A 24,571-nucleotide genomic window follows, 5' to 3' on the forward strand; every position below is an offset into this window, starting at 1 on the left:
TCCTCATTAACTAGGCTCCTAATCCATGGGTTTAGAAATTTGGGTTTAAAAATGGGTTTAGGAATTAAACTTGTATTTAATTCCTTCTCTGACATTTACTGTATGTCTTTGGCCAAATTGCATAGCTTAATCTAAGCCTTAGTTTCCTCATATGTAAATATGAATTATAATTTATTATGCTACTTGCTTTATAAAATTGTTGTGAGAAAATCACTTAGCAAAATTTAAACTAATCCACAAATATGAAGTATTAATGTTATCTTCAGTCTCTGGAGGTTTGAACTTTCTGCCACTGAACGCTAATCTCTTTTTTTGGTTCTCCAAATACCTGCCTTATGTTTTTCACTTAAGTAACTGTCTTCCATTTGCATCTTGACCAGTCAGTTGTTTTATAACTGGACCTTTTTCTGGCCCTTTTGTTTATATTTCTTTTTTTCTTCTTTCTCACTTGTGACTGAACTTCGAGTAACAGGCTTATCTTCAGACTCATTTCCCTTGAGCATGACTGCATAATTCCAGATTCAGACTTCTGTTCTTAATCTACCTATATTAAGACTCCTCAGCCCAGTCTTCCCTTCTTTGGAATATCCTGTTGATGCCAGAACCCACAGTATTTCATGAAAATGAGTATCAGTAATTTATGGATCTTAAATTTAGTGAATTTTTTTTCAGGTTCCAGAGTATGACTTTTTCTTTGGTGCCTGGGACTTGTAGGCTTGTGATAATTTTCATGGTTAGTAGACACAGCCCCTGCACTGGAAGAGTTTATAATCTAAGGAGCAGGGGTGTTCATGCACTATGGCACAGCTGAGCACTAGAGGATTCTTTCAGAGCCCTATGTACACAACAGAAATTCAGGAGTAAAATTCTCTGAGCCTGCTGGGATGACAGAAGACCTAGATATTTTAGTAAATTTAATATTGGTAAAAGCATGCTTCTAATGCTTATCTCCAAAATGGAAAAGTAACTTGGACTGTATTTATACCTTCTTCCCCACACATCCTATACACATACATTATAAAATTAAACATATCCAAATATTTGACCATTGTCTCCTTTCCTCTTCCCTCCCCTTGTCCTCCTTATTATTTGTAAATATATATCCAGAAAAGGTGGTGAGAATGAAAAAAACAACACAAATGTGTGCTAATTGGGAACTTATATCTAAAATATTTTCTAAGAAAGATTTTAATATTTTCAAGGATTGAATTATTATTTTTTACAAGATAGAATAGTGTAGGATTGTGTCATGCACATCAAGAATAATTTTCTGGACTTGGAATGAAGAATATTTGTCATTTAAGTCTTGCCTTTTAAACTCACAAGTTGGGTAACCACTGGCAAGGCCTTTAACCAGTCATTTTCCTCATTTATAAAATGATGATGATAATTTCTACAGTATTTACCTCACAGGGATTTTTTAAAGCTCAATTGAGATTATATATATATATATATATATATATATATATATAAAAACATATTTCAGACTTTAAAAGCTCTACATGATAGTATCATTCCAATAAGTATCTATCATAGTTATTTACTATTTATATTCCCTTTTAAAAGCAAATAGGTGAGGTAGAGTGCCAGGTCTTAAGTTAGGAAGGCTTATTCTTTGGGAGTTCAAATCTAGTCTCAGACACTCACTAAGTATATGACTCTAGTCAAGTTACTTAACCAGGGTCATGTAACAGTCTCCTCGACTGTAAAATGAGTTGGAGAAGGAAGTGACAAACTACTTTAGTATCTTTGTCAAGAAAACCCCAAATAAAGTCATAAAGAATTGGAGATGACTTTTATGGTTAAACAACAAAAAATCCCCTTTCAAAGCATGGTTTTGCCTTTTCTAGCACAGAAGTCTGAGTTATCATAGCCAGATAAGGAAGAATTAAGAGAATATCAGAATCATACATTATCTTAGAATCTATGTAGTTCTAACAATATTTGAATAGGAATCTACATCTTTCTCCTTTCACTCATTCATTTCTTCCTTCTTCTACTTCTTCCATACAGTGTCCCATTCTCTTCTCTCTCTCAGAATACTTCTCTAACTCTTAAAAAGTGTCCAAGAAAACTTAAAACTTAAAACTGTTTGTAGTTGCTTAATTCTGGTCATGTATTATTCAGCTAAGAAAGCTTAATTAAGAAAAAAAGATATTTTGTATATAAAAGGTATATTGGCATCTCTCTCTCTCTCTTTCTCTCTCTCTCTCTCTCTCTCTTTCTCTCTTTCTCTCTCTCTCTCTCACTTTCTCCTTTTTTTTCTCTCTTCTCTGTAAAATTTACAAGTCAGTTCCATTCAACATATCTTTTAATGACAATGTTTTATCATTAATTTCAGTGAAGGATAGTTATATAGCTGTTCATTTACAATCATGCTCTGCTCTGAGAAGTGATATCATAACACTGTTTCCAACTGTTTATTCCCGCAGAAAGAAATGGGAAAATCTTAATCAAAAACTTTTCTTAAATTCTAATCTTCAGGAGAATTTTTCCATCCTGGAGAATCTATAGGAACATCGATTAAGAATTAGAGGACAAATTTGAAGCCATGTGATCTGACTCATTTATTTTATAACTGAAGAAACTGAAGTCCAAAGCAGCTAAATGTTTTAGGTGAGGCAAAAAGGACTTGATGACATTGTTAAACTCAGAAGCTAAACAACTAACTACAAAACAAGTTTGGCTAACTCAGCAGAATTCATAATCCACTTTGCATTATGATTCAGGTAACTTTTGAATAAAGCTAATTTAGTGATGAGCTTTACATGATATTTAATTGTTTTGGTGCTGTTAAGATGAAATCTATATCACCAAAATATCTAGAAGATTGATTATACTTTCATAACTTTTTAAACCAATGATTAATGAATTTAAATTATATAAAATCTTATTTGACAATTGATTTTAGTCATTATTTCAGAAGTAACATAGATAATTTTTCAAAACTTGCCAAAATGTTACTATATCTCAATGCTACTTTATCTCTTTCACAGAAGACATCTTTATTCTAATCTTAAGCAGATTAATCCAAAAGTTGTTTAAATATTTTATTGACCTTCATCTAGTCAGTAAGATTACAAATGAATGAATCCTTTTAGTGATATTTATTCTGACTATTAAAACATCAGAGACAATATAACAAAAGATTTACTTAGGTCTCCTGGAACTTCATATATTAATTTTGTTATTGTGTGTGTGTGTGTGTGTGTATGTAAGTATGAGTGTGTGTTGGCAAGGCAATTGGATTCAGCAAATAAATGTTAAGTGTCTGTGGCTGAATTTTAATTAAAGTGCTCCTCCTAACTCCAGGTCTGATTCTCTATCCACTGTGCCATTTAGCTACCCCTCATGTAACAATTTTAATCCAATAAAAGACTACTCTGTTGAAATCAGGATATTTAAATTCAAATTCTTGCTCCATTAATATATGAATTCTATTTTTTAAAAAAGTTAGTTAATCTTTCTGAGATTCAATTTCTTACTCTCTAAAGTAGAGACCAAAATAAAATATGTCATTTCCATTAAGTTCTGAACATAATGAGATAAAATATAAGGATTGTTTTTTATCTGTAAGATGCTTCCGAATATTGATTATTAGTATCATCTACCCCCTTTTCTCATGGAACTCCAGTACTATATGAGGCTCTGTGACTATCTCTAGCTTAGACCCATATTCTAGTGTCTGGCCAGTCCTAAATCCTTAGGATAAAAGGTGTAAGATACTCTGCTATGGTACCGACCACTCATGTATCCATCAACTGGTTGAACTCTACTTGGTTGGAATGATTTTGTAGTGCTATTAGAAGAATTATTCTACTAACATGTTCATGTTTTCTCCTTTAGGAAATTTTAGCAAGTGTTTAAAAATAACCTTTAAGAACTGCTCAGTTTTAGTCAAACCAATTGGATAGAAATCTGCATCCATCATACTCAGATCTGTCATTCCAAACCTAGTGAGTGCCGTTCAGTAGACATAAGGTTGAAATTCAAATGTCACAGTGCCATGTCTTATGAGAAAGTGGCCAGCAGAGTGACCTTTCTATGCTAGCATTCCAAAAATCAGTCCAGATTATTGTGTGTGCTGGTAGGCCCCTTTTTGAGAGCAGAGACAGGTTCATATTTCACTTGTGAATTTTCCAGGGTTCACGGCCAAGGATGAACATGAATCTAAACACCTTCTAATTTTCCATCTCTTTAGTCTTAATGCTAAACGTTCCTTTTGAACTAAGCACAGTAGGCCACCTGCCATCTAAGTGTGCGGCCACTAATTGAAGGAACAGCTTGTCAGAGGCTCTACCTGGGGCACTTGTCCCTTCAAAATATTCTTAATGTTCTGTAGTTTCATATGGGAATTGCTGTACATTTGGAGCTATTAATTTCCTGTGGGTTAGCCTCAATCCTTATAGAACATAAAAGAGAAAAGTTAACAAGTTTCCATTAAATGATCCAGTAAAGGGTAATGAGGTCTATTCACCTGGCATAAAAGCTCTGTACAAGGTATATAAATGGAAAGTATTTAAAGCTACCTGACCCATTAGTGTAGAGCCACAAAGTGCCATAGGACATTCTCAACTTGTGGCACTATATATCTCCCATGTCATAATAGGTACAGAAGTGACCAAGGCCAGGTTTATGTAGTACAACATGAAGACTTGGAATGATTTCATTCAGTGACCATGTATTATAGTCCTCTTCTCCTTTTTTTCCCTTCTCTCTTTCTATATTGCCATTCATTTGTCCATCTGTCCATCTCTTTATCTGTCAGTATTTTCAGTCATTGCAACTCATAATGGCTTACACAGGTGTGGACAGGACTGTGATCTCTACAGTGGAGGCAGTATCTCACATCACTAAATTAATACCTTATCATTTATTTAAAAGGAAGTTAGATGGAACAGTGGATAGAGTATACCATCTTCCTGAGTTCAAATCTGGGCTGAGATACTTACTAGCTGTGTGACCCTGGACAAGTCACTTTATCCTGTTTGCCTCAGTTTCCTCATCTATAAAAATGGCAAACTATTCCAGTGTCTTTGCCAAGAAATCCACAAATGGGATCCTGAATAGTTTAACATGACTGAAACAACAGAAAATACATAAAGCCCATGTAGGTGGTCTTCCAATTTGAATATAGATAGATGTTTCTTAAATGCCATTTTATATGGATAAGGACAGACAATTTTAATAATTTGAGCTTCTGCTTACCTTGATGATTTCAAGATGGATTCTGGAAGATAATCAGTTCATAAAATTTACTCTGAATCATCCATCTCCTGTAGTTTTGGAAAGGAAGCTTAGAGATACCAGAAACTATAGTTATTTTTTAGTTGATGATCTAAAGCATAATATCTTCTTTAATAAGTCAATGATAGCTCAACAAGAGAATTATCCTCAGTTTCTCCTTCTCTCACCATATGTCTCAGAAAATTATTAAAGGATGTACAGATCTGTTCTAAATTCACTAATTTTATATACTTGATTTTAGACCAATATTATTATGTGTATGGTATAATTCACCTAGTAATAGAATCTTAGATTTGGAAGGTATCTTAGAGACCATCTAGTTCCACCTCTTCACTTTAGAGCAGAAAGAAATAAAGCCCAGAATAGGAAGTGATTTGATTGTGGTGCATTAATTCTTGTGTTCTCTTGTCATTTCTCTGTGGCTTGTTGTCTGATATGACCCAGTTTATCCCTAAGGGAAAGTGTTATTCATATTTGATGCTGTTACTTAGCACAAGAACAAGAAACAGGAACATTTTATGCAGTGTGAATTTCAGTAGCATTTTAAATAGAATTTTTCCAATGTAGATATCAACGCACTTCGTGAACCTAAATTCTATTATCCTCACAGAACCTTGTGAGTTAGGTAAGTATTAGCACACTAGAAAGAATGCTAATTTCCTATTATAGCTCTTTTATTTTGTACCTGTATGACCTTTGTCAAATAAACATTTATCTTCTATGGACCTTAGTTTCCTTATCTTTAAGATGAGAAAGTTTAACTAGATTACTGCCAAAGTCATTTTCCAGCTCTAGTTCTACAAACCTTTCCTCTTATATATTACTATTTTTTTATTTAATAGTATTTTTTTTCCAAATTACATGTAAGGATAATTTTCAAGATTTATTTTATAAGATTTTGATCTCTAAATTTTCTCCCTTCCTCTTCTTCCTTCAAGACAGCAAATAATCCATTATAGGTTATATATGTACAATCATTTTAAACATATTTCTATTTTAGTCATTCTGTGAAAGAAGAATCAGGACAATCACAAGGGAGAAATCACAAAAAAGAAAAAAAAACAAACAAAAAAGTGAAAATAATATGCTTCAAAGTACATTCAGATTGTAGTTCTTTCTCTGTATGTGAATGGCATTTTCCATCACAAGTCTTTTGGAACTATCTTGGATCACTGGATTTCTAAGAAGAGGTAAGTCTATTCTAGTTGCTCATCATCATACATTACTCTTGAGGAGCATGGAATTGACGATGGTGGTTGATCTATCCAAATTCATGTGTCAGCAGAATAAATGTCAAGAGCAGAATTCTAGAACAATTTTTTAATGCTTATTGATAAAATCATAAAGATATCAAAAGAATTCATAAAAATTAAGAGTCAGGTCTCTAATACCTCTCCAATCATTCCCTAGACCTCCCCCAAAAGAAATTCTTCTATGCTGATCCTATAAATGACTTAGTACTCTCCAAGTTTGAGAACTTTGGCACAAGCTCTCAAAGGCCTTATCCAGCCACAAAAGACCTCAAATGCAACTCTGAATGAAATGTATGTCTCTTATGTAAGGAGCAGACATAAGTTCAGTAAGGCTCATCAAGTCCTATTGAAGACCTTAAAAAGGTGAAGATCTCCCATTTTATCAAGATCATCTCCAGTCGTCCTGATCCATCTCTGGCCACTGGACCCAAATGGCTCTGAGGAGAAAGTGATGCAGGTGACCTTGCCCAGCCCTCCCTCACTTAAATCCAATTCATTTGCATGTCATAGTATCACCTCCCTAATGTCATGGTCCTCTTTGAGAATGAGGAACAAATTATAATAACAACAACAAAATTTAGCACCAGAAAACTGACAATAACTTTTTTAGGGGCTTATCTATTAAGAGGATGATTGAAATCTTCATTAGTGAATATAATATCCATGCTAATGACATCACACATTCTGAAGTCCATGTAGGTGACTCAAAAAAAAATTTGGGGCTTGAGTTCTTCCTCAAAGTATTGTATGATGCTTCTTAGATACCTTTCTCTATGTGATCAAAAGATCAAACACAATATCATCTCTCATGCTTGTAGTTAGACCAGTTCTTGTGTGAGAAGGTGAATAATGCTACTAACAGAGTCTTCCATAGCTCAGAGCAGGAGAAAAGCAAACTCTCTTCCATGATGGAAATAATGAAGATTGTATCCATTCTTGATTGTTCAAAAGTGTGACAATGGAGCAGTTAAGTGGACTGATACAACCTTGATTGCATAGGGATTTTGGACATTGTGCCATTTAAAGCAACCAGAAAACAATATGATTCTTTCTTTCTTAAACACAGATAGATTGAGAATCAGGATGGTACAGCAAAAAAAAAATAGTGCTGACTCTAAAGCAAAGAATCTTGGTTCAACTCCCAACTCTGATGCTTAACACCTGTGAGACGTTGGGAAGTTCATTTATCTTTTGCCTCCCTTACCAGGTCTCTGTTCCCTTATCTCCAAAATAATTGAACTAGATAGCCTCTGACATCCCATTTATTCATGAGTTGTCACTTACGTGTCACACAAAATCTTACTGGTGTCCTTATGGAAAACAAAACAAAACATAGCTACACATAGTTTAGGGGTGTGTTGGAGCTAGCTCAAAACTGGCTTAGGCAAGCCAATTGTTAAATTTTCAGTGTAAGCATTTATATCTCAGAAATCAGCAAATGCTGCAAATTGGAATTTGATTTATTGTTTTATAAATTGTCTAGACTGAAGAAAGTGATGAGGAAAATATTAATAGTTCAGACTAAACTTTAAAATATGAGTAATTTTTTTTTCCTTCTGGAAAGTCTATTGTTAAACATTGACTATCACAACAATCATATAGTCGGTCTTTTATTCTGCCAATTGCTAATACAAGTCATAAATTTACCGTAAAGCTTTAAACACTCTGCTGGGATCAAATGGGCATAAGGATGACAGAATGTTCTTTCCCCTTTAAATCTCTGTGGAAGGACACATTACATGTTTGAGTCTTTGGCTATTTGCCTTTTGGAACATTTACTTCAGGACTGAGTTTGGGTTCCACTGCCTATCTGATGTTAGGTTATAAAATATGTTGTCTTCTAGGCATGTATTCTTTTTCTTATATACTAGTTTTTTTTTTTTTTCATTGTCCGAATACTTGTAAAGATAGTTTTCAACATTCACCTTTGCAAAACCTGGTGTTCCAAATTTTTCTTTCTCTCTCCTTAGAGCCAAGCAATCCAAAATAAGTTAAACACATGCAGTTCTTTTAAACATTCATTTTTGTCATGCTGTGCATGAAAAGTCAGATCAAAAGGGGAAAAAAGAGAAAGAAAAAACCCAAACAAGCAAACAACCACAACCACAAAAAAGTAAAAATACTATGCTTTGGTCCACATTCAGTCTCCATAGTTCTTTCTCTGGAAGCAGATAGCTCTTTCCATTATAAGTCTATTGGCATTATAAGGCATAGATTCTTTAAAAAAAATTTTGTGCCATGGACTACTTTGGAAGTCTGATGCCTTTTCATAAAAATGCTTTTAAATTCATAAATTTAAACATAGATATGAAAATTAAAAAAAAATGGAATCCATGATTTGTTTTTTCCCCAGTATTTCCCCCTAAGATTTATAGAGCATTTTATATATCTCATTTACTCTTCAAAACAGTATTGTGAGGATGTAGGATTCTATTATCCACTTTTTACAAATGAGGAAACTGAGGCTGAGAAGTTAAATGACTTGGATAGAATTATCACAGCTAGTAAATATCTGGAGCCATATTTGAATTTAGATTTTCCTGATTCCCAGTATAACACTCTATCCACCGCTCAAAGCAGAGTCCCAGGCAAAGAATTGTTTCCAAATCATCCCCAGGATAGCACCTGCCACATTCCCAGGTGTTCTCCTATGTTGCTATCCTCACCATGGCTCCTGAGCAAATACTGGCTAATAGATAAGAACATTTTCTCTGATAAATCACAGCAGTTGCTCTTACAAACCACATTGAACAGGCAAGCCTTTACATTCACTCTCTGGACAACACTCAATTAGGCTTCACAGTGAAAAGTCATATGGAGGCTTTATGGCTCTGTCAGCCACAGCATTTCAGGCAGAGCAGGTGATTATTTTTATTGGTAGGTAATAAACCCCGAATGCTATCATTACAGACTTTCCCTCTGCCTCTTTTTAAAGCTTTCATTATGTTTTCACAGAAGCTGTGCCAATTGTATTTGTCAACACTGTAGGGAGGCTTCCACTACTTGTTGGTGGGCCTATCAAATTGGTGTTTTTGGTACGAATACTGATGCTTTAGGAAGCTACATCTGGACTGTTTAGGAGGCTCCTATCATTCATAAGGATAATTCCTTTCATTTCTCAGGATCACTTTATTGTAAGGTAGTTTTCAGGGTGTGATTGTTCTTGTTGTCTATGGGGTAAAGCAAAGCTAAATTATATTTAGGTGCATGTATTGAACATGTTCTAGGGCAGTATATATATAAAATATAAAATTGATTATATATATGTATATGTTTAAAATTGATTATATGTATATATGTATACTTGGTTTAAATGAATACATATATAGTTTATTTTAAAAATGAAGGACAAAATTATACAAACATGTGTGTATAGTCTCTGTGTATGTGTGTATAAAGAAACAGAAATTGATAAAGAGAGTAAGAGCAAGAGCTTCTTAAAATCAAGCATATGGAGTCATTTGACTTGAATGAATTTATTCTAATATTTTGCAAAGAGGGTTTGCAGTCCTTTGGAAGTACAGACAGTGTAGTTGTGAAAACTGAGACCCAGGAAATCTCATAGGTAGGAAATGTCAGAGGCAGGATTTGAATCCAGTTTCTCCAAGTTGTTAGTTATTGTGAATTGCATTGTAGATCTAGTCTCAAAGTCAGGAGAACCATGGGTTTCAGTTCAGATATTGACTAAGAGACTCTAGGCAAACACTAAACTCTCCATGTCCTAGGCATCTCTTTAATACTTAAAATTTCAAAGTAGGTGACAAAACATTTATTACTAGAAGGGATTTTCTCTTTCCTAGCAGTAGTAGAAGTCTAACTCCTTTCTTTATTCAAGTTAGGTTAGCTCTGCCTTAAGAAGTACTGTATTAAAGCTATCCTCAGGACTTGATTGACTTATATGATTAAAGAATGAAGTTGTTGAAATCCCTTCCTGCTTGTTGGAGGACAAAATAGTCATGAGAAACTTCAAGTATCCTTAGATCCTTAGCTGGTTGACCATGATGGACAGCTCAGGCTATATCAGCTGAGCCCCTTCTTAGTGAATATTCTTATTGAATATTCTTCTCCTGTTATAGTTAAATAAATTTCCTTTGGTCGATCTTTGAAAGACCAATGAGATTCTTATTTCACTACAATATCAAACATAAATTAATAAGGCTGAATCAGGTGCAGACCAGAAGTTGCCTGCACTAAGGAAATTGCAGATCTAGTTTTTATTTGTTTGTTTTTAAATTACAAGCAAGTATGAAGGCCCTTTTAAAGTAGGATGAGGATCAGCTGGAATATATGTAAGGAAATAGGATGTAAACAGGATGTAAACCTGTGTGTGGCTTATACAGGACCCTATAATAAGACCTATAACTCTTCTACTTGGTTATGAAATATAAATTCCATTTTTCTTGCAGGAATTACAATACTCATTTTTACATCTTTCATAATTTGGGTTCCTAACAAAGTATTGTGAACTGATAATAGTAGATATTTTAATACTGTTCTTTAAATTGGATTGAATTTAAATGAATTGAACTGAAGATTGGTCAAAAGAATACCAGAAAAAATAATATTAATAGTATTTTGCAAGATGTATATTAGTCAATTTGTACCGTATAACTGTTAGGAGGAAAACCTGGAATGATAAAAGAATATATTTGTACAAAAAGCATTATTCTTGGATTGTGACATGTAAGAAAGGAGAAATAATCCCTCCTTGGTGTTTGGCACCAGCCAAGATCCCATTAGGAATGTTTTGCCTCAAATTAGAAGAAGGAAAAGTTTATCTGGCAGATCTGTGGAGAAGGGAAGAATTTATCACCAAAGAGATGGAGAAATTATGAAATGCAAAATAGATAATTTTGATGACATTAAATTAAAAAATTTTTACACAAAGATCAGAAGGGAAGCAGAAAGCTGGACACTAATTTTCAGTCACTTTTTTTCTGATAAAAGTCTCATTTCTCAAATGTATAGAGAACTCAGTCAAATTTATAAGCATACAAGTCATTCCCCAGTTGATAAATGGTTAAAGAATATTAACAAGCAGTTTTCAGATGAAAAAATAAAAGCTGTCTATGAGTCATATGAAAAATTGCTCTAATTCACTATTGATTAGTAATGCAAGTTAAAACAACTCTGATCTTCCATTTTATCCTATCAGAATGGCTAACATGATAAGAAAGGAAAATGCTGGATGTTGGAGGGGATATGAAAAAACTAGGACACTAATGCATTGTTAGTAGAATTGTGAATTAATCCAACCCTTCTGGAAAGCAATTTGGACCTATGCTGAAAGGGCTATAAAACTGTTTATATCCTTTGATCCAGCAATACCACTGCTAGACCCATATCCCAAAGACATCAAAAAAAGGAGGGGAAGAGGGGGAAGGAACTATTTGTAAGATAAATTTATAGTAGTTCTCTTTCTGGTGGAAAAATATTGGAAAATAAGGAGATATAAATCAGGGATTGGCTGAACAAAGGGATATATGGATGTAATAGAATGCTATTGTTCTATAGGAAATAATGTGCAGGCAGATTTCAGAAAAATCTGGAAAATTCACATGAAATGATGTGAGTGAAATGAACAGAACCAAGAAATAGTGTACACAGAATAGCAACATTGTATGATGATCAACCTTGATAGACTTAGCTCTTCTCCACAATACAATGATATAAGACAATTATGATCACTCATGATGGAAATTCCAAAAGACTCATGATGGAAACTACTATCCACATCCAGAGAAAAGAACTATGGAGTCTGAATGTAGACCAAAGAATAATATTTTCACTTTTTTTGTTTTTGTTTTTTCTTTCTCCTGCTTTTTCCTTTTTGTTCTGATTTTTCTTTTACAACATAAGTAATGTGGAAATGTTTCATATGATTGTACATGTATAACCTATATGAGATTACTTGCTGTCTTGGGTAGGGACAAGGGAGAGAGAAACAATTGGAAATCAAAATTTGTTGAAATTGGAAAAAAATAAAATATTATTAAGTGAAAAAACAACAAAAAAAGAAAAATGAAAAGCTTGTAAGAGAGTATCTAGAAAAGGAAAAATTGATAACAATTATAAAATATCTCGAGGGAAAGTAAATAAAAAATTCAGTGAAATGAGAAAATATTTGATTATGTGATGTCAAATAGTAGACATTTGAAAATATCCAAATGATTGATTGAATTCTTATTACAAATTCATTTGACATTTTGTGGAGTCAGCCATAATTCTCAATACATTAAAATGTAGTTCGTTTTCCCTATGTGTATTTCTTGCATGTATATATATTTAAAATGTTAGACTAAAAATAAAGTAATGTTTTTCCCTTATATTTCAAGAGGAAGATGTGGAATGTCTGGCAGGGTGTCTTCATTGAAGAGACATTTTAGTGACATAAAGACAGGATACAGGGTTACTCAATTTGGGATTAAGCATTTGAGAAATGACTTAACTTTTTTAATATATACATTTGAAAGGTGTCATAAGGAGGTAGTTTCATTGAATTGGGCTTCTGTCTAGTTTTAACAGAGAATCTTATGTGATTTGTTAGATACTAATTTCAACATTTTTCACTGCTGCTTTGAGAAGGTCATAGCAAAGAGTAGTATAATTGTGGGAACCACTACTGTATAGTTAGGAGAAATCCTAGAAATACTTATGACAATCCCACCCTCTCCAGCTTCTTTCATTTTCCTGATTTGAGACCATACTTCTAGTATGGCCTGGGAAACTCATTGATAGAAAGGTCATATGTTGTATACTTAATCCTACTGGGATAGTGAAAGCTGGTACATGAAAGTATAGGCATTCTTGGCCCATTTACAGGAAAATTAGTAAGGTTAATCATGGCTTATGTAAGTCTGATAAACAATACAATATTTATATGCTATGGGTGGGAAGATTAAATTTGCTATTGCTATTTTAGGACATTTTTTTGAAAATTAGGACAACTCATTGCAATTCTCAAAGGCTTGAGGTGGAATGATTCATAGCCTTCATATCCTTCTAATTCTAAAGTTTGGAGGGAACTTAGTGGCTGTTTAGTTCATCTCCCTAATTTTATATATAAAAGAACTGAGGTCTGGAGAGGGACCAAGTAATATGTATTACAGGTAGGATTTGTCCCTAGAACTTTTGACTCTGGAGTCAACATTTTTTAATTCCTTCCTAATGTCCTTCCTTTCTTTCCTAAGCATTGCTTACAAATACCAAAAGAGAGGATGGGAAATGGAAGAGAGGGTAGGGGATAGGAAGCAAGGTTGGAAAATAAATAAGAGAAACAGAATAAGATCATAGATTCAGTGAGGAGATTTTCTTAAGAATCTTTTGTCAACTTGTTATTTGTAAGAAAAAGATTTAGAGAGACAATCTGGATTGCCTAAAATTTTGTAGCAAGGTTGTGCAATATTGCAATTAGAATCTGGGTCTGCATCATTTCAAATAAAAGTGGAATGGAATTAAATTCATTTCTCAGAAGACATTGACCATCATTCTACCCTTCTATAGACCTGAGTTGTGATATATAATGCCTTAAATAGTTATAAATCTCCATTTTAAAATCAAATTTCATAACTATAGGAAAGAATATTTATCCATTTATCTATTTTTCCTATCTGTTAATTAATCACTGGATAAATATTTATTAATTCATACATAGACATCTATTTATTTACATATTTAATTTTATATCTTATAATCAGATATCTATTTATTAATTTATATGTAGACATCTATTTATTGGTTTGTTAGCCAATCTATTTATTTACTAATCTATCCATTCACATGATCATTTGCCTATAATCTAGTTATCCCTTCATCTATCATTCTATCTAAACACATATCTCTCTATCATCTTTCTATGAGAAATGTGGGTTACTTGCTTAAGTTTTATACCATTTAAAATACCTAGGGAATGGGGGAGGGGAGGAATTGTGATTAGATTTGCTAAGGAAGAGCTGGGCATTCACAATCCTATTTCTAGCTCTAGCCACTAATGTGTCATGTGGCTTTGGAAAAAGCACTTATATTGTAAGAACTCTATCTACCTTTAACTCATCATCTTCATGATGTCCTGCAATACCCACAAAGTTGCTTCAAGGGTAGGCGGAGAGATTTATCACTGGTAGAAGGAAGGGGAAGTCAGTTTTGCCCTTGGTCTCACCTCCTCTAATTGAAAAATAATTCACTTGAGACAAACAAAACAATTCCCTTAATTAGAAAATATTTCACATGAATATTCTGGGAAAGAAACTCTTTCCATCATATTAAAGGTAGGTTTAAATAAGAATTTTATAAAACTCAAGGTCTCTCCTCTCCCCACCCCTAAAGTAAATTGTTTCCTGGCAAAATCTATTATCTCAGTGCAATATTCAAGTCCATCTATAGTTAATGATTGCTTTCATCATGGCTCAAATTCATTTTATTGACTTAATTTGGCAACTGTGTAATACTGCACAACACACTAATTATTTGTTGTGACAGTAGTTAATGGTGAAGTATAAGGCTTAGGAGAAGTTGAAATTATTGCCCAAAATGATTGGGGAAAATGTCAACAATAAGATAGAAGTAGTTTACCTAATAATAATTCAAGTGGTGCCTCCTTTAAGAATCTTTCCCTGATGCCTCTAATCAGTGATAAACTTTTTCTCCCAGAACCTCATATGCCATTTTAAAAATGTTTTTGGTAGGTTTCTTGTGTTATATTATAACTATTTGTATATTCCCTTGTATTCTCTATATGCATATAGGAATATACATTATTGTATATTCCCTTGTATTATATATATACACATATAGGAATATATATATATATTATTGTATATTACCTGGTATTATAATTACTTGTACATTCCCCTACAAACCCATTGATTCAATAAAGACAGATCTTATTCTTTATCTCATGTTAGTTTCTCCCTTATCATTGAATAAGAGATTTCACAGAGAGTAGGCATTAATATTTTTGTTGAGTGAATTAAAAGACATCAAAGATATAAATGGAGGATATGTAGGAATTATTTATGTACAGGATCGTAGATTATTTAGTAGATCCTGTCCCTAAACATACATACTATAAAAGTCTATTTTTGAACCTAAGTCCTGGTAACAGCTCCCTTTCTAGGTATGTTTCTTTCTCTAAAAAGTAAGGTGCCATGGCAATTCTGGTTGATTGAACTTTCCAATGAATCAGTATTCAACAATAAATTTTGGTAGATAAATGAAGAATCTGACATAAAAAAAGCATCAGGGTTTCTCCTTGTGGTAAACTTGTAAATGTTTTCATTTCATTATCATTGTGCACTTGAGGCTGCTGGGGAATTGCTGATGATTGTCATAGATCAAGTTGACAAATTTGTATGTAAATTGTATAAATTGAATCTGGCAACATGGGGACAAGCTGACAACCTTGGCATGCTTCTTAAATTTACCTCATGTATAAACTGTAAGTTTTAAAATACTTAATGCCTTATATGTTGAAGGTTAGAGAGAGCTTTGCATATTGGAGAGATGTTTGGCCCCGAGTTGAGAAGTCCTAGGGGTAAGTTCTAACTCTGACCCTCAGTGGTTGTATGATCCTTGGGAAGTCACTTAATTTCTCTGTGCCTTAGGCACTACTGTGGGAAGAAGTGCTTTTCTGCATTGATAGGGGTGTTTCCTCAATGGGATTTTCCTGTAGGAATGAAATCACCAGTCTGTTAAAAAAAAGTTGAAGGTAATATCAAAATGCAGGCAACTAACTGGCACAGTATAGGATACCAAACCTGGAGTCACATCTTCCTAAATTCAAATGTGGTCAAAGACGCTTGCAAGTTATATGACTTTGGGCATGTCACTTGACCTTGTTTGCCTCAGTTCCTCATCTGTAAAAAGAAATGGAGAAGGGAATGGCACCCCATTCCAATATTTTTGCCCAGAAACTCCAAATAGGTTCATGAAGAGTCAGACACAACTGAATAATAACAACAAAATACCATGCTATGGAGCGTTACTGTGATACTCTCTCTCTTGTATCCTTTTCTCAGGTTGTATATGAATTTCCTGAGACGTTGGGGACATAAACTCATCTATATTAATCAAAATTGTATTTTTTTTAAGTTTCCATTAACTTGATACTAATAAAAAAAACTTTTAGAAGGCAAATTTACATTTTTTAATAGGTAGATCCTTATGCTAAAAGTCTTTTTTTTTTTAATTATAGCTTTTTATTGACAATATTCATGGGTAATTTTTCAACATTTACCCTTGCAAAAACTTCTGTTCCAACTTTTCCCCTCCTTCCTTCCATCCCTTCCCCTAGATGGCAGGTAGTCCCATACATGTTAAATATGTTAAAATATATGTTAAATACAATATATGTATACATATTTATACAGTTATCTTGCTGCACAAGAAAAGTCAGATTTAGAAAGAAGGTAAAAAATAACCTGGGAAGAAAAACAATAATGAAAACAAACAATAACAGAAAGAGTATAAATGCGTTGTTGTGGTCCACATTCATTTCCCAGTGTTCTTTCACTGGGTATAGCTGGTTCTGTTCATTACTGATCAATTGGAACTGATTTGGATCCTCTCATTGTTGAAGATATATGCTAAAATTCTTGGAAGTCTTCCTTCCTCACTGGACTTTGAGTCAACTTTGGAATTTTTAGGAAATTACTTGTGAGGTTTAAGTTTACTTTACATACATATAGTCATTCCCATTCTTTAATAAAGAGGTATTCTGTGGAATTTCATACAGAAATGTGTTTATTCTATAAGAAGAATAACTAATATTTTTGGTATTAAGAGCAAATTTTATCCAACATACCCTCCAGTCAACTTCTAAAGAGAAATTCAGTTAAAGGAAGAATGGGAATAAGTTGGGACATCAATCTGTCATGTTAGAGGCAAACACTTCAAATCATCTACCACATAAACAAATACTAGTGGGATGTAATAAGGCTGGTAAGGAAGATGGGAGTTGAGTGGAATTGAGGAAATCATTTATGGGGAAGAAGTAGACCCTAATGCCTTCTAATTTTTACAATTAATAAAGTATTGCTAATAAAATATTGAGATAAATTTCTTCTTTGCTACAAAACAGTACAATGCCCTATCAGTATTCTGTACATTTCAATTTTATCAATCATTTTATCAATAGGTATTTTTAAACATCTATAATATTCTAAACCTTAGATTAGCTTTATGCTTACAAACACAAAGAATGAAATAATCCCCACTCTAAGAGGGAAGACAAATGTAAGTATATGGTTGGTTGTTGATTATTCTTGAAATGGAGTATATCATTATATTGGGGTCAAGGTACACTGTGACCAACTCTGATCAGGTCATTATGAGCTTGGAAGATTCTACTATAAGTAACATTTGGAGTGAAGATATGACTAATCATGAATATATCATGCTTCTTTTGAGCAAATTCAATTCTGTTCTGTTCATAGAATATAGTGCTTTCTTTGATGTGGGACTCTTATGTAAGGGTTTCCCATGTCTCACAATCAATTCCAAAGTTCTTCTGAGAGACTTTGAAGAGTGTCCTCATATTGCTTCTTCTGACAACTCTATGGGCACTTGCCTTGTGAATTCTGTATAAAATAATCTTTTGGACAGATGTACATTTGGCTTTTGGGCTATGTGGCCAGGAGAGTCTGAATGCTTGATACTTTAGCTTAAGAAAAGACCTCAGTGTCTGGTACTTTGTCTTGCCAAATAATGTTCAGAATCTTCCTAAGATAATTTAAATGGAAGAGATTTAGTTTCTTGGCATGATACTGGTAGACTGTCCAGGTTTCTCAGGCATAAAATAATGAGGTCAGCACAATGACTCTGTAGACCTTCAGTCTAGTAGGCAGCTACTAATATCTATTCTATCACACACTTTCATTTGGAGTCTTCCAAATACTGAGCTAGCTCTGGCAATGTGTGTATCAACCTCATAATCTATGTGGACATCCCTGGAAAATGAACTGCCAAGGTAAGTGAACTTATCCACAGCATTCAATATTTCTCCATTTGCTGTAACAGATGATTCCGTGTGTGGATGGTGTGCTGGCTGGTGGGGATCTCTGCTTTCTTGGTGTTAATTGTTAGGGCAAAATTAGCACAAGCAGCAGAGAATAAGTCCATTCTTTGTTGCATTTTAATCTCAGAGTCTGTTTTGAATGCACAATTATCTGGGAACAAAAAGTCATGAATTTAGGATTTATACAGAATAAAAACAAAGGAATTATATATAAGGGAGTTTAGAAGTAAGAGCTCTAGTAATTGTGCACATGTGTGTATGTGTGTGTTGTATTGGAGAGGAGGTAATGGGAAAAGTTTCATTTTTGAAGGAAGAATTTCTATGAGGTAGACAAGCAGGGGAATGTATTCCAGGCCCTGGGCAGTGAAGTGCAAAGTATTGGGGTCAGGTCTGCAATATGTGAGGAACAGAGAAAAGCCCAATTACATACATTTGCTTGGATCATGAGAAGTAGAATGGGAAATAGAAATAAATGATAGGACCTGGCTATTAAGCATTTAAAAAATTAAACAGAATTTTACTTTTCATCCTAGAAGATATAAGAAGCCACTGTAATTTATTAAACAGAGGAATAATATGATCATATCTGTAATTAAGAAAGTCACTTTGATATCAGTTAAGAAGAATGATGAGAAAATAAGTATTAAATATATAAATAAAGGACTTGGATGTAAGAGATATTATGGAAAAATAGAAGAATTTGGGAACTGATTTTCTGAAGTGGAAGGATGGTAGCAGAAATATGGAAGTTTGGAAGAAGATAAGTAGGTGCTAAATGATCAGTTTTCATATGGACATGGTTACAAGATAATTTGAAATGTCCAGTGTAGGAAATTAATTGGCTGAAGTTCAAGGGAATCCTGGAGTTGGATCTATCTATCTATCTATCTCTGTAGTATGAATCCATCAACTGAATAATAACTAATGAGCTTATTATGTCATAAAGATAGAGAGTATATAGAAAGAAGAGGGCCTAACCAGATTGGGGAACACCCATTTTAAGGTTCATGATATGAATGAAGGAGATCGATGAAGTAGTTAGCTAAAGTAATCAGGAGTGCAATGCAACAAACCCCAACGAGGAGAATTATCCAGGTCAAATATAGCAGATCAAGAAGATTAAAAAGAGATCATCAAATATGACAATTAAGAGATTATAGACAATTATCAAGAGAATAGTTTCAGTTGAGAGGATTGTGAGGTGAGGGAGTGTAGGCAATAAATGCCTTTTTTTTTAGATATTTGACTTAAAGTGAGAAAAGATATAGGACAAAAGCTGGAGGGGATAGTAGAGTCTAGTGAATTTTTTTTTTTTCCTTTTGAGAATTTGAAAGTTTCTGGTATGTTTGAAGACAGTTGAATAGAAACTGATGGATAAGGAAAGGTTGAAGATGACTAAGGCTGGAATCTGTGGGAGAGGATAGAGAGATGAGATGAAGAACACAAAAAAAGCAGCTGTCTTTGGCAAAGACATTATGAAAAACTGGAGAAGGGAGGAAAGAGTAACAAATGCTATTTGTTGCCTAAGAGATCTAGAGGAGATAAAAGGAGCTTAAGCCATATAATTTCAATTATTTCTATAGAGTAAGAGACCAGCATCTCCAGAGGATTGAGAAGATAAGAGAAGATTTCAAATAACTTTTATGGGAAGTGAGAAAAGGGAGGAATAAAAGGATTGCTTTGCTGCCTCTGGGGCTTAATTGAAATTAGATAGCATGAATTTACAACATAGCAGCCTCCACAGTTGTTACTTCCTTCAGTTTTAGTAAGGGGAGTTAGAGATAATTGGAATATAAAACTGAGTTTGGCAAAATGAGTAATAGGGCAAAGGGTGAGGGACTGGAGAATAAAGGGAAGACTGGATTTGAAATCCATAAATAAAGGAGTAAGATCGAAAAGATGTAAATTCAGAATATGTGCATTTGCCAAGAAAATGCTGAATGTTTCTGTTCCTGTGCTAATGAAGAGATATGAGAAAAAATAGAATGATAGGAGGCTGACAAGAAATAGAGGAATATACAAATAAAGGAATATCAAAGTTTGAAGAAAGCATCAACATGGATGATGAAGTCTTCTATTATGAGGGCAGGAGTTAGGGAAGAGAAGAAGTTTGTGAACCAGGTGTGGATTTCTTGAGAAAGGGGGAAGAATTATTTGGATATTGGTACAATATCCATAGGCAAAGTTCCAGTCACCCCACCCTAGTTATGGTTCTGAGATGTAGCTACTAACTCAGGTGAATATTGAGCACAGAAGCATGGATTAGAAGAAAGATGAAGTTTTTTTTTTTTTTTTTCCTCAACATGACAGATCCCTGCTATCAGTCCTAAATCTCTTCTGCCCTTTGTTGTAGTGTGCTTTCTAGAGACCCCAAGTTGGGGTGCCAAAATGTACTATTCTTTCTAGAGCCCCCATGCTGGGGTGACAAAATATACCATCTGAAAGATCTTGGGACCAGCCTGAGTCCTTGATCTTAGTGGAGGATAAGTCAGGGACCCACCTGGATGGTCAAAAATGGAGTCCATTTATTTCAAGTTCTCTCAGCCTTAAACACCTTAGCACCATTACATCACCAAAGCACATTGGGCATGTGCTAACTATAAGCACTCTGCTATTATTATGTAAATGCCTCTTTACTGCAAATATCTCTGCTTCAAGTGGAACACAGATGGTCATGACCCATGACTTCTCAGAAAGGCTGAGCCAGCCCCAAGGGAAGATGAGAGCCAAACCAGACATTGTCAGCAGGAGCCCTCTGGGCTGAATGGTTTTATACTTCACTGAGAGTTCCCTCACTGTCTGTGGCCCTCTATACTTTGTGACTAAATTCCTTGAAAAAAAAAGGAAACTCTAATAAGTATTTTTACTTTCTTTCCTCTCACTCCTCCTTGATCTCTTTATTGACAAATCCAATGGCCCTTTCTTACTTAGTTCTCATTGTCCTTGACCTCTTTGCAGCCTTTGATGATCATTCTTTTCTTCTTGATCTTCTCTGCTCTCTAGGTTTTTTTCTATACTACTTCTGGTTTTCCTCCTACGTATCTGACCACTACTCATCTGAGCTAGATCTCCATCCATAGAACGTTCTCTAACCATGTTCCAGACAGTTTGGTGGCACAGTAGATAGATTGCCAAGCCTGGAGAAGATCCCTGTTCCTCTTAAATCTGGTGCCTTACCTCTTTTAATTAGTTCTCTATTTATTCTCTATATAGCATATTTGTGTATATTTATTTATTTTCTATTTCCTGCATTAGATTGTGCTTTCTTTGAGGGCAAGGATTATCTTTGCCTCTTTTTGAATCTCCAGCACTTAGCAAAGTGCCTGACACAGATTGGGGACTGAATATGTATTAACAGACAGATCTTCCATTTTTCAGTGAATACACAAGGGTTATATTAATAGCAAATAAACTGTACATATTAAAAGACACCCATAACTGGGACCTTTTTTGATTCCATCACATCTTTTAAAATTTTGGCTCTGTAAGAACCCAAATCACATCTTTTAATCTTTTGGGTGTATGGTTTATTACATGGGACGTTCAATGAAGGAAGGGTCAGAAGATATGAGTTTCTGTCTCAATTTTTATCTCTTTGTAACACTGGTCAAACATTTGACTACAATGAGCCTCAGTTTACTCATTTGGAAAATGAGAATTATAAATCCTGTCTACCTTAAAACACAGATTTGTTAAGAAGATAAAAGGAAATAATATTTGGTAAAGTAATGATCATATATGTTATTACCTGAAATAAATATTTATTAAACAAATGGTCTTGAGAAATTGTAAAGGTGTTCAAATGTAAGATATTTTTGTATAGACACAAACTGTATATGACAGGGGTTCTTATACTGTTTAGGTCACCAGGCTTCTCGACAATCTAGTAAAGCATATGGGTCTTTTCTCAGAATCATTTTTTTAATGTACAAAACAAAATGCAAGGGATAACAAAGGAAATCAGTGATATTGTAAAAAACAACAACAACAACAACAACAACACAAGTTTATGGAACACAAGTTAAAGTATCCTACCATAAGTTTTCTCTCTCTCTCTCTCTTTTTTCTTTTGGTCTGGACCTATTATTTTACAATTAAAGTGAATTTCCCAGGAGTAACTTCCTCTACCAAAGTACAGAAGGATCTGTTCTTCAATGTACAATTTTAGGGAATTATCTCAAGCTTAAAGAGATTAAGTGACTTGCTCAGGATCCTACACCTAGCGTATTAGAGGTGGGACTTTAAGCCACATGTTCTTACTCCAAATTTACTCTTTCCATTTGTCATTCAGATTACTTCTCAGGTAGCTACACAGATAAGCTGAGAGAAAAAGTGCTAAATGTACTTTTAAATTTCCATCAATTGTTAGTAACCTGTTCCCCCATCCCCCAAATAGAAAATTGTTTAAGATAAGTTCAACTTCTTTCTGGGTCAAGAAAATCAATTTCAGAATCTAGGCCCAGCCAAAGTTTATCCCAAAAAATTTTTTAAAAAGGAAAAAAGTTTTTAGGTCAAAGTCTAAAAACCTATAGGAAAAGTATGACTCACATTTATCACTTGGAATTTAAAATACTGCTTAAATCCCCTCCCCCCACCTTCCTACCCTGTCCTTGAAAGTCCCAAAATTAGAAAAGATATCCATTTAAAAATCAGTATTCATTAATTAGCTTTATTGATGGAACAATGGAGTATATACTTATAAATCTATGCATGCACATTAAAAACAGTTCTCCCTTAATACATACAGCTAGCTATGAAAGGCATATAATTGAAAGAGAAACAGAGGTAATTCCCTTTTTCAGTCTTTCTTTTCACTACTGCTGAAATAATTGTTCCCAGAAATCACTACATACTGAAGCCTGAGCTGTCATCCTTTGATGTGTCTACAGCATTAGAAGATCAAATGGTTCCCATAATTACTTTCAGTAATTTTGAAATCATTATATTTTGTTGTTAAGGCTTTTTTCCCCCCATGTTAGAAAAATAATGTAAGAGGTGCTTTCTGGGTCAATATGTCATTGTATGCCAAAGTACCTTAGTAATAAAAGTGAGGAAGAAACTAGAATTTGTAGTATTACCTTCAGTAATGACTTACTTGAAGACTTATTTCATTCCTTTTAATACAAGATGCCTGGAAAATGACTTGCTTTCCATAGGCCTTCAGGAAGCTATCTATATCCTATGCTTGGTTCTTATGTGGACTATAGAAGAAAAACCTTTGAGCATGTAATAGAATTGAGAATTTTAGAACTCCTCGATAATATTTATCTTGGAAGGAAAATTGAATCCTATATTGATAATGATTTTTCTTTATGAAACCAAAGATTTTTTTTATCATTATACAGTCAGCATGATTTCATCTGCTGAATGGAAGTGTGGTAAACAGAATAGTGTTGTGGTTCTTGAAGTACTTAAGATCTGAGTTTAAATTCTGATTGAATTGCTTACTAGCTCTGTGAACATGAAAAATCAATTAATTACTCTAAACCTCACTTTTCTCATTAGCAAAATGGAGAAAATAATTAGTAAGTCAACTTAATTTATAGAGTTGTTCTAAGTATGTAATTATATACATATATATTCACATGTAGTATAATATATTATAATGCATGTAACATATACAATATATTATAATGAATGCAATACATGCTATATATGTGACATATATAATAAGTAATAGTAGTGGTATTAGTGACATACCAGTAAATCACTCTTAGAATTACAGGATCACATCACTGCCTTGATATATTTATAATACAATTCTTTTAATTCTCTTTGTCCTGAGTTTTGCTTAATTAATCAAGGTGAAAAGTACAAATCCAGAATTTTCTTTTAAACAACATTGAGCATTAAAAAAAAAAGAACAAAATATCAAATTTACCCAAGGCTATTTAAATTTGAACTCCATTAAATAATAAAATAGAAAATACATAATAAAAATAAAAATAATGTTATTTCAATACTTTATTATTTTAAATTTTATTAAATTATTTTAATCCTTTGTGATTTCAAAATCCTTTGTGATTTCAGAATGTGCTTTTATTATAACAAATATGTG

This window comes from Antechinus flavipes, chromosome 3, assembly GCF_016432865.1.
Source record: "Antechinus flavipes isolate AdamAnt ecotype Samford, QLD, Australia chromosome 3, AdamAnt_v2, whole genome shotgun sequence".
In the NCBI taxonomy this organism is placed as follows: domain Eukaryota; kingdom Metazoa; phylum Chordata; class Mammalia; order Dasyuromorphia; family Dasyuridae; genus Antechinus; species Antechinus flavipes.